The sequence below is a fragment of the Panulirus ornatus genome, chromosome 19 (assembly GCF_036320965.1).
Source record: "Panulirus ornatus isolate Po-2019 chromosome 19, ASM3632096v1, whole genome shotgun sequence".
NCBI classification, from domain to species: Eukaryota; Metazoa; Arthropoda; class Malacostraca; order Decapoda; family Palinuridae; genus Panulirus; species Panulirus ornatus.
In genome coordinates this window covers 63,553,963-63,562,700 of record NC_092242.1, presented here as the reverse complement: position 1 = coordinate 63,562,700, position 8,738 = coordinate 63,553,963, and positions in this window count along the sequence as shown.

Sequence of the window (8,738 nt, the reverse complement as noted above, 5' to 3'; positions counted from 1 at the left end):
GAGAGCCGCCCAAACCTGACACTCATCGTAGGAACAATGCTATGATGACTGGGCAATTTCATAAGGTAAAATGGGTCTTCCTCTCGCTATATATATATATATATAGTGTGTAATATTTTTTTCTTGGTAATTGAAACGGTACAGGCAACTAACCGCTCTGTATATATATATATATATATATATATATATATATATATATATATATATATATATATATATATATATATATATATATATATATTTATATATATATATATATATATATATATATATATATATATATATATATATATATATATATATATATATATATATATATATATATATCCCAATTTATCGACCGGGCCCGAAAAAGCAATGAACAATTTAGTTGAACAGGGGCGGGCCCGTGCATTCATTGAATTCAGTCGGTAACGCTAACCATTACACTCCGGAAGCTGGTGATTGTCATTTTGCATAATGGAAAAGCGAGTGTGTGTGTGTGTGTGTGTGTGAGTGTTGCCAGTTTGTGCTTTGTGGATAGGAATTTTAAATTCGCTAGACCTGATCATCTACCTTGTGTGTGTGTGTGTGTGTGTGTGTGATTACTCTTTTATTCGTTTAAGTTTAACGGAGATACCTACTCTAATGTAGTCCCGTCTCTTTACTTTGTATTTTTCGATATTGTCTTTACCCCTATGTATGCACACACACACACACACATACACCAGCCGAAGCAGGTACCCATTTGTCGACCATACCCAAGGGGAGGATGAACACCTGGGATGGGTGTTGGCCGACTTCTCCAAAGAAGTCCTCTTTGCATGTACTTTCCAGTCACATTGTCGAGACATTTACTTTCGCTGGACAAAACACCATTAATTTTAAGGATCGCATACGATGTATACATACGACGTTAACTCCCAGTCGCAAAATATCGACATAAAAACAGCATACAGATTTGATAGCAATCAGAACAATCACTGGCTGCCTGCAGCTGCAAACACTCAACTCCCAACACAATGAAACAGAGATCCTCCCGGTACAACCCCACCTCAACGTGCGCGGCAGTTAATTCTTCGCAATAGCAGTAGATTTCTCTCATCCAAACTACTCTCTTTTGCTAACCACTTTCGTGTGATGATCACATCGTCAGGGGAGATACAAGAAAGAGATAGAAGACGTAGATCAGTCAGTTGATATACAGGGAAGAGACGTAGCTATAAGACGCCCGCCATTGGTAAACAAGTTTTACCGATCATTACGCGAAAGTGCACTTAACGTGCTTCATTATCCTGTGGTTTTATGCAAATACTGGATCACATGCACCATTATGACCTGTGACTTCTTGCAATATATATATATATATGTATATATATATATATATATATATATATATATATATATATATATATATATATATATATATATACAAAGCTTTAGCGCTTTCATCGTACTTCCATCTTCAACAGTTCCTTACTATGCTCTGTAAAGGTGCGTAACCAAGCACACCGTAAGCTTGTGAGAGGGACCCTTCTTCGAGGTGCACATATGCAAATTTGTTTGTTTGCATTATCTACAAATACGTTTCTCCAAATATGTGTTACATAATCTTCAAGTCAGGGTAGGATCCTCGGAGCAGGACCCGGAAGCCATCATAGCAGTGACATTTCCTAGGAAGAGTATCGTCTGCCTTCCCAAGGCTGATGTCGCTGGCACCTTGCCTTTATGGGTAGCCTGAAACCCCCGCAACCCCGGTAGCTGGACTTTGTCTTACCACCACCGCGGGCGCGGACCGACGCAAGGTTCGAGCTGGGCTCAAGGTGCATTGCATGAAAGAATCAGCGACGTTTTGATAATGTTTCGGGTTGATTTCAGGAAGCTGTTCTAATCCCATATCGGTCAGTTAAGCAATGTGTGTGAGCACCATGAGCGCGGGGTGATGACGTCACCGTGTTGTAGGGGCAGTTGGGCACTCGCGTCTTTGGAAGTTCGGTAATGCGAGTTCTTTGGTGTAAGATATTACGAACGGCTTATATAGTCATATAATGAACACCATTAATTTTTTCCTAAGACACATGTAAACGTCATTTTGCAAGCATTTGCACGAGACGTCTGAATCATGCGGTTGGCGAATTTTTGCTTGTCACTTGGGATGTGAATTACCAGAATACACCCAGAGGTCTCTCACAGATTGCCCTCCAGAAACGGTGTAGTAGGGTTAACATATTTCAAGGCAGCGAGAGTTCCCGGGACCCCTCTGAAGGATATATATATATATATATATATATATATATATATATATATATATATATATATATTAGAAGTAGATTTGACTTAAATATTGGGATACTGGTTTCACTCAGTATAGACATATTTCCTTCAAAAACTTGAGGGGAAAATCAGAATCAAAATGGATGTAGCAAGAATAACTGTTTTATGAAATGTTTCAAATGCTGCATCATGTTTCTTTACCATGTCAGTGACTCAAGGAATCAAAATAGATATACATAAGTGAATTATTATAATCCATAATCCAAAGTCCAGTTAATGGTGTATGATTTCGTGCTGGTCCCGAATGGGGTCTCCACAATGACCCTCAAAGTAGGGATACAACTGGACCTCCATTAGTGGTATTTTTTTCCCCCCCTGACCTTCGGGTACCGCCTTCGGTACGCCCTTGGGCACTACGTACTGTATTGAGAGTCTCCTGGGGAGAGAGGGGAATAAACATCATATTGATATCAATTTTATTGAGTGACCTCCTCAGGGAATAAACATCAAATGATCATGATGGAATTCCTATTGAGTGACCTCCACGGGGGAAAAAAAACAGCCTATTTGAAAGATGGAAGCCTATGTAACTCAACGAAGAGGGGCGATGCATTGTATAAAAGAAATATCGTTTACGGCGCTCGGCAATATATCAATTCATCACTTAAACATGTTTAGCGAAAAAAATGTGATTTTCCCCGATATGGATGCACAGGGAACTCATGTCTATGTATTTTCACGTTAAGTTAATTCTAAATACCCGTTCCACAATGTATGGGCGTTCCAGAATGTTAACGAAAAGCTTCCGCATATGGCAAGTAATAAATTCTCTTGAAAGCTGAGGGAGACGGGGAATTATTACCGCCATTCACCGCAGCATGCTAAGCAGTTATCCTCCATATGGAACATCAGCAGAATCCTTACCAGGAAGTAAAGCGGATGATTTACGCGGAGAGAGAGAGAAAAAAAATGACAAGGACGCAAGCATAGGATGGTAGGAGGAGCGGCACGGAGTCAACTTGTTAGACGGGTGTTCATAGTATATTTGGATAGTTGCCCAGTGGGACACCAAGGAGGTTGGTGGATTCAATAGGTATCGACGACAACTGATCACTGGGATATTTTTTATTTTTTTATATATATATATATATGTGTCTGTTACACATTCCAGAAAATGAGGTACAATTCTTTACTAGTTACCGTAAATAGTAGGCTGTTGACTGCAGCCACCCCTTCCTGAATTAAGAGTGTTGAGGCGATGCCAGGAATCATCTTACTCGCCGAGTGTGCATTGTTGTCTTACTTTCCATCTCGATAGCCTCTGGGGTAGCCTTAACAATTCCCTGTATGCACCATTCACCCATTTATTATCATTTTTTTTTTCTACCTATTTTCACACTCTTCTTACCCTTCCCTCTGAAACGTTACACATCACGTTTCTCATCACTTATATACGTCACCTTACAAAAAAGTTTTGTATCTCCTTTAAAACCCTTCAGTTTCACCTATCCTTTTAAGCTTTAAAACCTCAAGAATTTTTGGTCTTGTCTGCAGCCTTCAAGGGCAACAACGACAATAAAAAAAATACGGCATTGATTGTTCGTGTCCGGACACCAAGGTTCTTTAGGTTAAACGAATTGCTAGCCTAGAAAAAAGGCCGTATGAGCAGCCATCGCTTGGCATCCTAGGCCGTTAACTTTTCACATTACAATCCCTTCTAAAACTGTTCTGCTAACTATGGACCAAAGTTAGGTGGTCCCTTTTTTAACAACTATGTTGACGTCGACCAATCCTGTACAATCCCTCCGTTAATTTTATACTCAAATCTCTGAAACTTATGGATTGATGTAAACCGGACATATCATGCAAAGTTGAGTGGTACTCAGTACATACACCGAACGAAATCTCTGTGACATTTTGAAACGAAATGGTCCGGATAAATCTTAAATAACCCCTTTTTTTTTTTTTTTATCAAATTCGTGTCCGGCGATCCCACCCAAATCCCAGATGGTTGCTGTTAAGACAAGTAGAACTTTCATCAAATACACTCATCATTTGTTTATGGGTATCATTGTCTCGCAACCGAACTGCAACCGCAATGCTGATGATAATTTTCTGTGAAGTACATAGAGTTCTGACCTTATCTGTTACACCCAGTGATCCTAGTTTTGACAAAAGGGGATAAGAAAAAAGGGAAAAAATAATGCCAGGTTAGCGATAAAGGCCATGTGAGCTTTTATATATATATATATATATATTCCACGGCTTTTGATAGATTTGATGACATTTTTCGATATATATATATAACATACAAAGCTCCAACAGCCAGGATCGAACCTGGGACCCCTTGTGCAAGGTGCGCGTTCATATACACTTTATTCGTATATATATATATATATATATATATATATATATATATATATATATATATATATATATATATATATATATATGAAAGCTAATCGTCCATGTAATTGTTATGTTATAATACAACTCCAGGACCCCTTTTGTGGAACTCAGCTTCAAGAGTGCACTGTACTCTGAAGCAGGAGAGTGACAATGATTTCTGGGGTGAGAATGTCCGTTAAGTATTTTTTTCCCAGTCTCCTGACAGTGATTTAGTCTTACCAAAGGTTACTTCTCGCTCACGGTGTAATCACAACCAGGTGGGGGAGTCCGGTAACATATACAACCCGACCGTGAAAAATCTGTAGGAACCAAACCAAAACCCAAACACACGCAAAAAAGAAACAGTGATGACAGGCAAAACTGGCCGACCAAGGAACACCAGTTAAACAAACCACACTTAGCCTTTGTGTCTCTGAAAAGTCTCCTGTCTGTTTTCGAGTGGTGGGACTTGCCCTTGAGAATTAAGGTCTGCCTCAACTTTCAGTATGTTGACAAGGTAAGCGGGCTGTCGTAATCACAACAACTTTGAATATACGGGTATGTACTAAACTGTTTTGATGTTATCTTATTGGACCCATTTCCTCAGAGTCCTAAACGTGAGGGGATCTTAGATAAAACTCTCAGAGGAAGGATAACTGCGTCGTTGAGAAAGATCAAGGTGGACCGGAGGGGTGTGAGGCTCAAATATATCTGTGTGGTAAGCGCAGCGCGTCCCCTGGTCGAAACCCCATGTATTGTGCTCACAGACTATTCTAACTCAAACTCATACCGTTTTTTTTTTTTTTATAATGAATCCATATCATATTGGGAATACATTATCTTTAAGGTAATGCTGAAACTGTCCTTGCAATACAGATTTAATCATATCGAAGCTGTAGCCTTATCTAACCTAACTTGTCGCAATGATAGGAAAACCAGAATTGAATGCTCTCGTCGCCGGTTGCAAAGAAAGAACCAGCCCCCTGTGTCGGGGCAGTTTCAGCCCGTCAGTCTCAGACCACTTCTTCGGTTTGTGCCATATAACGGTCCTTCCTTCATATAACCTTCTCTTGTACCGTTTTCACTCGTATTCTATACTGGTTTATTTCGCTCGTGGCGCGTTATATTTAAAATGATTCACATTTAGCATGAACAAAAGAAAAATATTATCAACCAGTGACAAAGTAAATCCAAACCATTGTTTTCAAGTTCTTGAAACTGTCTTGCCCTGAGGAGCGAAGAGTCAAAGATCAGCAGATAAGAGAATTTAAAAGCGTCTGAAAACGAAATTTGTAGGAATGTCTTACGAACACTTGAAATTATGAAATACGTCAATGAACTATTATGATTATATTTTTGCTTGTTTGCTATTTGTCGGCCAAAGAAGCGGGTACACTAGATTTTTATGTTGAAGACTCCAGTCACGACAGAAGCCCACATCAAGGCCGGGTCTTAAGTGAAATACAGAGAGAATTGTGAAACGGGAAAAGACAAAGGAAATTATTTACCAATTTTGGAGGAAGAGAAAGACCTGTCCTGGAAATGTGCAAATGTGCCAGGTCATAATTACTGGGAAAGACATAAGAAGGTAGAGAGAGTTCCACAGCATCGTTTTATTTCGATGTATTCCACTTCTTGGGAAAGGTTTCTTGGCCTGAAAAAAGAAAAAAATGCTCTGAAGTATTTAAAACCGGATTTTTTTGTCATTTTTTCTCATGGGATATAGATTAGCGTTAGAACTTCAGTGTAAGTCATATTTTTCATACTGAGTAAGATTCTAGGTTCGAAACGTTGTTTTAGTGGCATTACAGCCTGTAAGTAATATTTGAAATCTTTATGTATTTGGAATATATCATGATTATTCTCTTGATGTTTATTCGGTATCTGTTGGCGAAAGGAAGTAGTATGTAATATTCTTTACTTAATGTAGAAGTAGTGGGTAGACGCATGAGATAGAAGTAATTAGGAACATCAGGTAATTGCCTCTTTGCGAACACTGCAGCTAGACTTGCCCTCTGCCCGTGGCCTGTTAGGGAGGAGGCACTAAAGGTTAAGAAGCAACATGGGAATTCATTAGTTGTGGGGACTCTGTTGTCGTGGCCACCCCTTTGAGGGAGTTCCAATACTAGTTTTTTTTTTCTACAAGGTTATTTTGACATGGAAAATTCCGAGTACTATTGAATTACTTTTCTGTCAATTTTCTTCGAATAACAGGGTTGCTTAAAGTCCTCTAAATTGGTCATATTTTTCGAAAAATTGGTATGCTTTAAAACTTCCATGTAAATCCAATTTTTCTTGCTGAACAAGATCATACGGTTTAAATACTGTATGGCTTGTAATTTAGTTTTAGGATTACATATCTAAAATACAAAATAGCTTCATTATTAATCGTTACTCGTCGGCCTGAGGAAGCGTTTAAGAATTATTTGCATTATTTTTGTATTATATTTTTCTCTACCTGCATTCTCTGTCTTTATTCTTCTTCAGAATCAAAGATTTGTTTTAAAACCTTGATATAGGTCGAAACATTATATCATGGACGACAATGTTGTAAGTACAGTGTTGTACCATCAGTTACGACCAGTAGGAAGATTTTAGCGTGTCTCCCCCCCCCCCCCCCCCCACACACACACACACACGCTTTCTGTGTATTTTACATGGTATGCGACTGTCATGTCATACTTAGAAGGGTGAGAACAAAGGTCATACGTTATCTTCAACCGTGATAGGATATCTGCGACTCAAGATTATGATGATGATGATAACGTGAATGACTGGCAATAATTCCCTGTCATATGTTTGTATGAAAGGCTAATAACAACCTTATCTCTCTCTCTCTCTCTCTCTCTCTCTCTCTCTCTCTCTCTCTCTCTCTCTCACACACACACACACACACAAATTCAGGATCGTGTGCTATTTACAGGGACATTTTTCCCCTTTTTCGTGGTAGTTTGTCGGCATTTTCTAGCGGCAAGATCAGGCTAAGTTTCGAGCTATCGAAATTCCGGACGCTGACTGATCGAGTTCCCCCACGAATAATTTCTGAAGCATACCTAGCGTCCTTGAAGTGGTGTTCCGGGTCATGCTATCGGGTACGAACTTGTTTCTGGCTCTGGCCAGTACTTCACTAGAGATCATGTGAAGATTCGACCCCCAAACCTTACCCATACCTTTAATTTTTTGCCCCAGGCTGTTAGGTTAACGTACAAATCTAATCTTATCTAACTTAGTGTAACACAAAATAACGCTGGGAGGGAAGGGGAGCGAAATTTCACCCCAGACCTCTCGGTAGGATGAAGAACGGGAAAAATGTCCTTGTAAATAGCACACGATCCTGAACTATTGAGGTGCTGGACTTGAGCCTCGGGAGTACAAGGTCATTGGCTAGGCTTATATAGGCTTGTTCAAGAGTTTTCCGGATGTCTTGTTCAAGAGTTTTCCGGATGGTCTCTATATACATCAACACAGACCACATTCACATAGGCCATCCACAGGTATCCTTAATTCATATGTCAAAACGGTAAGGCTTCCGACACAACTTCAAGCTCAGCACCAATTCTCGCTGTTCACACTAACGTCAGTGCTAAGCAGCGCTTGCGCTACATCAACATTGCTTAGTAGGATATCGTCACCACACTTGCTTACTCGCCTACTTAACTTCATTCCACTCGGTGTTACCATCTCTTCTCATGCATTATGAACTTCAGGGATCTTCGTCTACCTGTTCTGCCTAGCCATAGCTATCCTGACCTTTTTAGCTCGCACTACAGTTATAATATCTTCTCCAAAACATGTATTTTTTCCCCATAGTTCTGCATACCTGGCAATACTGTAATATGTTCCCAATCTCAGATAACTTTTTCAGAGTTCTTCATAATTCTTTCCTTATTTTTGCAGTGCGAATAAAGTCTTTCACTGCTGTATTGGCTTTTTCAGCTAGGCTCATTACTAACACTATTTTTTTCGTATTGTTTCATTGAGAACATTTTGAATATATTGTGCACCTCTCTTTGATATTATCTTCCATTTCCACTTCTCAGATTCTTCGTTTTTATCCTCTTTGTTTTCTCAACAACACTCTTGTCCGTAAACCTCAC